The sequence below is a fragment of the Podarcis filfolensis genome, assembly GCF_964270895.1.
Source record: "Podarcis filfolensis genome assembly, chromosome: 3".
In the NCBI taxonomy this organism is placed as follows: Eukaryota; Metazoa; Chordata; class Lepidosauria; order Squamata; family Lacertidae; genus Podarcis; species Podarcis filfolensis.
In genome coordinates, this window is record NC_139606.1 from 28,430,902 (window position 1) to 28,437,698 (window position 6,797).

Below are 6,797 nucleotides of genomic sequence, written 5' to 3' on the forward strand. Positions count from 1 at the left end.
TGCAAAGCAGATAGAGAACTCTCAACTCATTTGCTCCCTCAGAGCAGAGGAGGTTGAGAAATGTTGGGAATGAACCTTGGCCTGTGCTAGACCTTCTCCTGCTCCAAAATACCGTAACACTACCTGCTCAGTATGTGGGAGACCTCAGAGCAGCCAAGAGGAGCTCTAGGGTAGGATCACTTTTCAGAATACAGCCTTCTGCTTCTATGCTAGCTGTCCCAGCCATAGTGTGGCACATGACTCCTAGGGACCAAGTCTCTTTGCCCCCCCCCCTAAAATATTCGACACCCTCCCAAAGTTAATCGCCATTGCCATTCAAATGGTGTGTGTGTGCCATGTCATGTGACTGATTATGTGGGGCGGGGCTTACCACCCTCCTCCATATTTTATTTAAGTTGGCACCCCTGAGAACCAGTCATTCAGCCACATAAAGTTGGAGAGCTCTGTTGTGGCAGACACTAAATATATTCAAATGCAGTCTTGCTTCCCCTGTTACCTGATAGCATCACATTCTGAAAAGCAATTGCATGTGTGAAATGAGTGAATAGCCACAATGATGAACTCTTTTCGATACAATGAAAGGTTAGCCTAAAACCTTTTCAGACCTCAGTGCATCATTGCCTTTTCCTGGTGTAGACTGATCCCTGCCCTCGTATTTATGGGACCGCCTCTCCTGGTATGCCCCACAAAGGACCTTTTTTATTTTATAATTTTTATTAGTTTCAATTCCTTATACCACAATATGAATAATCATAGTTTAGAGGTCCTGGGCCTTAAGGAAGCCAAACTATCCTCCACCAGGGCCAGGGCCTTCTCAGTGATGGCTCCGACCTGGTGGAATGCTCTGTCCCGTGAGACCAGGGCCCTTTAGGATTTAACCTCCTTCCATCAGGCCTGTAAGACAGAGCTATTCCACCTGGCCTTTAATTTGAATCCAGCCTGATCTTTTATTTTCCTTCTCTCCCCTCCCCCTCCCCTTTTATGAAGATTACCCACTCTGAGACCCCACAGCTAATTCTCCCCTGGCCTCCTCACTGGCCCAAGTAGGACTAATTCAGCTAGCTTGCCCTGGTGATTATCTAATGCTTATTGGATGGATTTCCCCCAAACTGATTTTTGAATTTTATTGTTATTCATGCTTTTATACTGTATTTTATGCTGCTTCTATGTTGTACAGTGGTACCTCAGGTTAAGAACTTAATTCATTCCGGAGGTCCTTTCTTAACCTGAAACTGTTCTTAACCTGAAGCACCACTTTAGCTAATGGGACCTCCCGCTGCCGCTGTGCTGCCGGAGCACGATTTCTGTTCTCATCCTGAAGCAAAGTTATTAACCCGAGGTACTATTTCTGGGTTAGTGGAGTCTGTAACCTGAAGTGAATGTAACCCAAGGTACCACTGTATTACAATTACCAGTAAGTGTTTTAAATTTGTTGTTAGCTGCCCTGAGCCCGGTTTTCTGAACCGGGAAGGGCGGAGTATAAATAAAAATTTATTCTTACATTTATTATTGTGCCCACCAAAAAAGGCGATTTCTAACTATTGGGGTCACTGAAATGTAAATGTGAGCAATGGAGGTGTTGCACAGTGGCAGCGAAGGGGGCTCACTCGAGCATAGCTAAATGTGGCAGCCTGCAAGGAACATCGCTGGTTTCCCTTCCACCCTCAACTCCCTGGAGCACGTGTAATAAATGAGGAGAATGACATCATCTCCAAAAGGGACTTGATTCACAGACACGGCATAAATAAATCATCCATTCAACAAAACGAGGAACCAGGAACTGAGGGCAGATGGAGTCATGTTCTTAAGCCAATGTATTATTTACCTAGTAGTCTCCACCAGCTCCTCCAGAGCCCATTCAGCCTCTCGGGTAAACACAGTCAGTGGTGCCGTCCAGGAAAAAAATATATAGTATGTTAGATAACATTTCCTTTAAAACCATACGTCAGCACTGAGATGTTTTCTGTGGCTGCTGCACACAGATGCATCTTTTATTTTTATTTTTAAATTCTTTTTATTGAGTTTCAGTTACAACGTCAAAGAAAGAAAAGAAAAAAACCAAAAAGGAAGACAAAAAAATGAAACAACAGTTTCAGAAAAGAAAGGGAAAACAAGAAGAAAAAATATCCATACATAACACCAAAAAAACATCAATCTCTGTTACAGTTCTTTATCTTATTCTTTAAATCTTTATATATTTCGGTATTTAGATCTTTCTTCTACACCCCTATTGACCTCCTTCCCTCCCGATTTCAGGCTTCTTGATGAAAAGAAACTTTCTATTTTCTGCAGCTAATAATTATTGATGGTTTGCGCATCGTAAGTTTTATAACAGACCTGCTATAGTTTTTAAATTTCTATAGTTTCCTTCAATGTATACCATAAATTTATTCCAATCACTAATAAACTTTGTATTTTTTTGGTTTCTAATTTTTTGCGTCATTTTTGCTAATTCAACATATTCAAATAATTTTGTTTGCCAGTCTCTAACCGTTGGTGTATTTGTACTTTTCCAATTTTGTGCAATTAGTATTCTGGCCGCTGCTGTCGAGTATTGGAATAAAATTTTATCTTCTTTTTTAATTTCATCCCCAATTATTCCTAGTAAAAAGGCCTCTGGTCTTTTAGGGAAAGTATATTTAAATATTTTTTTTAACTCGTTATAAATCAAATCCCAGAATTTCTTCATTTCTTCGCAGGTCCACCACATATGGTAGAAATTGCCTTCTTTGATTTTACACTTCCAGCAGGCCTTATTTCCTGTTTTATACATTTTTCCTAATTTTGCTGGTGTGATGTACCACCTATACATCATCTTCTCCAAATTTTCTCTAAGTGTAACGCTTGCCGTAAATTTTATTCCATTTTTCTATAATTTCGACCACTTTTCATATTCTATATTGTATCCCAAGTCCATTGCCCATTTTATCATAACCTCTTTTATTTCTTCATCTTTGGTGTCCCATTCCAATAGTATATCATACATTTTGGATAATAACTTGGTTTTACCTTCAATTATTTCTATTTGAAATTTGGATTTTTTTTCACTCATCCCTGCTTTTTTATCTTCCATCCATATTGCGTTTATTTGATGATATTGCAGCCAGCCTGTTAATCTTTCTTTCAAATCCTCATATGTTCTCAATTTCCAGCCGCTTTCTGATCTTATCAGTAGGTCTTCGTAGGTCAATCTTTCTCCTTCCATATTTACTTTCTTAGTTATTAAAATATCCGTTGGCGATAACCACCAGGGTGTTTTCCATTCTAAAAGTTTTTTATTTTTCTCCCAAACTTCATATAGTGGTCCTCTAATGATATGGCTTGAAAACCCTTTATGTACCTTTTCTTTATTTAACCATAAGTAGGCGTGCCAACCGAACCTATTGTTGAACCCTTCTAGGTCTAACAAGTCAGTGTTTTCCAAAATTATCCAATCTTTGATCCAGCAAAAGCAGGCGGCCTCGAAGTATAATTTCAGATGCATCTTTTAAAAAGGAGTGGCTGCAGGTTTTTCTGCTGCTAGCCAAGATCTGCTCTCCCCACCTTGGTGCCTGAGAGGAAAAATGTATGGTCTCCAGGTTAAATGCTATCTACCTATTCACTCCCCACCCCTATTTTTGTTCATTTTGCCTCCCCCTCTCCCCGTGAAAACACCTTGCACATTTTAGCTGTTCAAACATAGCAAGCTGCCCAATAACCCATCCCCATTGTAAACAATTTTTACCCAGTGTTTTTTAAAAAAACCCCAAACAATTGAAGCAGGAGGTCCTGTCACAACTGAAGGCTCTTCTGGCTCCAGACTAGAAGAATTAGAATAATTCCTGAGCTCATGTCAGAAGAGGAGGTTAGGGGGAAATAAAACAGGACACATTTGCAAGAGGCTCCGTGCTGGAATCAATCAATCAATCAGCAAATCAGTCAGCCATTGCATTTATACCCACAATTCCTCCAAGATGCTCAAGGTAGTGTACATTATTCTCCCCCTCGCCATATTATCCTCACAACAATGGTGTGAGGTAGGTCAACACCAGAACTCTGTATGCAGGCATTGGTTCCAGCACAATTAGGCTCAAGCTGCTGGTGTTTTCATAGAATAACTTTTGGTGGGGCAAAACAGAGGTCAAAATAACATTATTCACTCCTAATGAAAGGCGCAGATGAAATTAGGTTATGGCCCCATCATTATCAAAGAGCCAGTTTCTCCTCCTTTTCCTCCCATGTGAAATATTAGATCACACTTTCCCTATACACCCAGCTAATTTCTCTTTCTCTCCTTCCCCTGCAACAAAAAGGAGTCTTTTGATTGGCTGTAGTAATGAAAAGGAGATGGATGAGGTGGGGCTCCCCCCCTTCTCTTTCCCTTTTCACCAAAGTGAGCTTTCAAGCTTGTGGCAGATGCTAGATTTACAGCACCAGAGGCCCAAAGAGTCTGAAATTCAGCAGGTATGGCAACAGTGCAATTTCCCCATCTGTCATTCTGCCATGGAGCAGTGGGAGCACCAGCAGCTGTAAAACGAAGAGGACATTACTGTTTAATCCTTTCTTCTCGGGGTGGGGTGGCTGCGGTTGTGGGGCGGGGGGGGAATACTGAATTTTAGAACCAGCACCTTTTCTCTCTCTTTCAGACCAGCAAACAATTGGTTCTTAGGCTGGGCGCCAGCACAACTGCTGGAATATTGTGGAACAATCAGTATGGAAACAATGCCAATGATTTCAATACTTCGTTAGCCCAGCAAGATACTTGGCTTCCAAGCTGGGCACGAACTCAACCACAATTGCACAGCTAGCGGCTTCTGCGCCATTTTTAAGTGAACCAAACTGAAGTATACAAATGCAATCTGTGTTTATTTCCTTAGCACATTTTATGCTCTTTCACAGATTTGCATATACCTCATGCTAGCCTAAGCACACAATCAATGGAAATGCAGCCTCCCCAGTCCTATTGTCCACCCTGTCTTACCTGTCACATAGCACACCTGGAGGGTGCAAACAGCACCAGGGAGTTTTAAAGGAAGCATCACAATAATTTTAAGGTGAGGCTCACATGAGCATCCAGAGGAGGTGCAGAGAACCTTTGCGCTCCGGATGCTGCTAAACTACAACTCCCATAACCCCAGGCTGTTTACCACCCTCCTGGAATTAGTGGGAGTTGTAGTTCAGCACACCTGGAAGGCCAAAGGTTCCCATGCCAAAGTCACAGTAAGGGAGATAGGTAAAGGTAGCTCCTAATGCTATCCATTCATTGCTCTTCCACTGTAAGCTTCCTGCGGAATTGCAGTGGGCTTTCGTCACTACCGAGGTTATTGTGTTTTTTGTGAGTAAACATTCTGCTTTGCGATTTTGATATTTTGCAATAAAAGAGAGAGAATAGCCCGGTGCTATTTGCTGTTTTCATGAGATCAATGCGCCCACTGCAGTAGGATCAAGCCTTATATGATGAACAAAATTTATTGCCTTTTAAACTGTGCTATATTTTAGGCTTTTGTACAGGGTTGACTGTGGTTAAAAAAGTGAAATATTTGGGTATAAATATGACAGCTAAAAATGTGAATTTGTTTAAAGATAATTATGAAAAAACTTGGAGAGAAGTGAAAAAAGATTTGGAGATCTGGTCCAACTTAAAGCTTTCCTTGTTAGGCCGTATTGCAGCTATAAAGATGAATGTATTGCCAAGAATGTTGTTTTTGTTCCAAGCATTGCAAATAATTGATAAAATGGATTGTTTCAAGAGGTGGCAAAAAGACATATCTAAATTTGTCTGGCAGGGCAAAAAGCCCAGAATTAAATTTAAGATACTAACGGATTCAAAGGAAAGAGGGGGGTTTGCCCTGCCAGACTTTAAACTTTACTATGAAGCGGCAGCTTTCTGCTGGCTGAAAGAATGGCTACTTCTTGAAAACACAGACATTTTGGATTTGGAAGGTTTTAATAACATTTTTGGGTGGCATGCATATTTGTGGTATGACAAGGTTAAAGCACATAAAAGTTTTAAAAATCATATTGTCAGAAAAGCACTATTAAATGTCTGGGACAGATATAAAGACTTGCTGGAAAATAAAACTCCAAGGTGGCTGTCGCCAATGGAAGCTAAGGCAGTTAAAAAGTTAAATATGGAGTCCAAGTGGCCAAGATACTGGGAAATTTTGGAAAAGGAAGGGGACAAACTGAGATTGCAGAGTTTTGAGAAATTAAAAGGGAAGGTGAGAGACTGGTTCCACTACCATCAAATAAATGAAGCGTTTAAACTGGACAGTAAAATTGGCTTCCAGGTGGAAAAATCAAAATTGGAGACAGAACTGTTAGAACCCAGTACTAAGAATTTGTCCAAAATGTACAATTTGCTGCTGAAATGGAATACACAAGATGAAACGGTTAAATCGGTCATGATTAAATGGGCTCAGGACATTGGTCATAATATCTTGTTTGCTGATTGGGAAAAGTTGTGGACCACCGGGATAAAATTTACGGCATGTAATGCCTTAAGAGAAAACATTATGAAAATGATATATAGGTGGTACATAACCCCAGTCAAGCTTGCAAAGATTTACCATGTGCCTGATAACAAATGTTGGAAATGTAAAGAAACTGAAGGTACATTTTTTCATCTTTGGTGGACCTGCCCGAAGATTAAGGCATTCTGGGAAATGATCTATAATGAACTTAAAAAGGTATTTAAATATACTTTCCCCAAGAAACCAGAGGCCTTTCTCTTGGGTATTGTCGGCCAAGGGGTGTTAAAGACGGATATAACTTTCTTTATGTATGCTACAACAGCAGCTAGAATACTCATTGCGAAG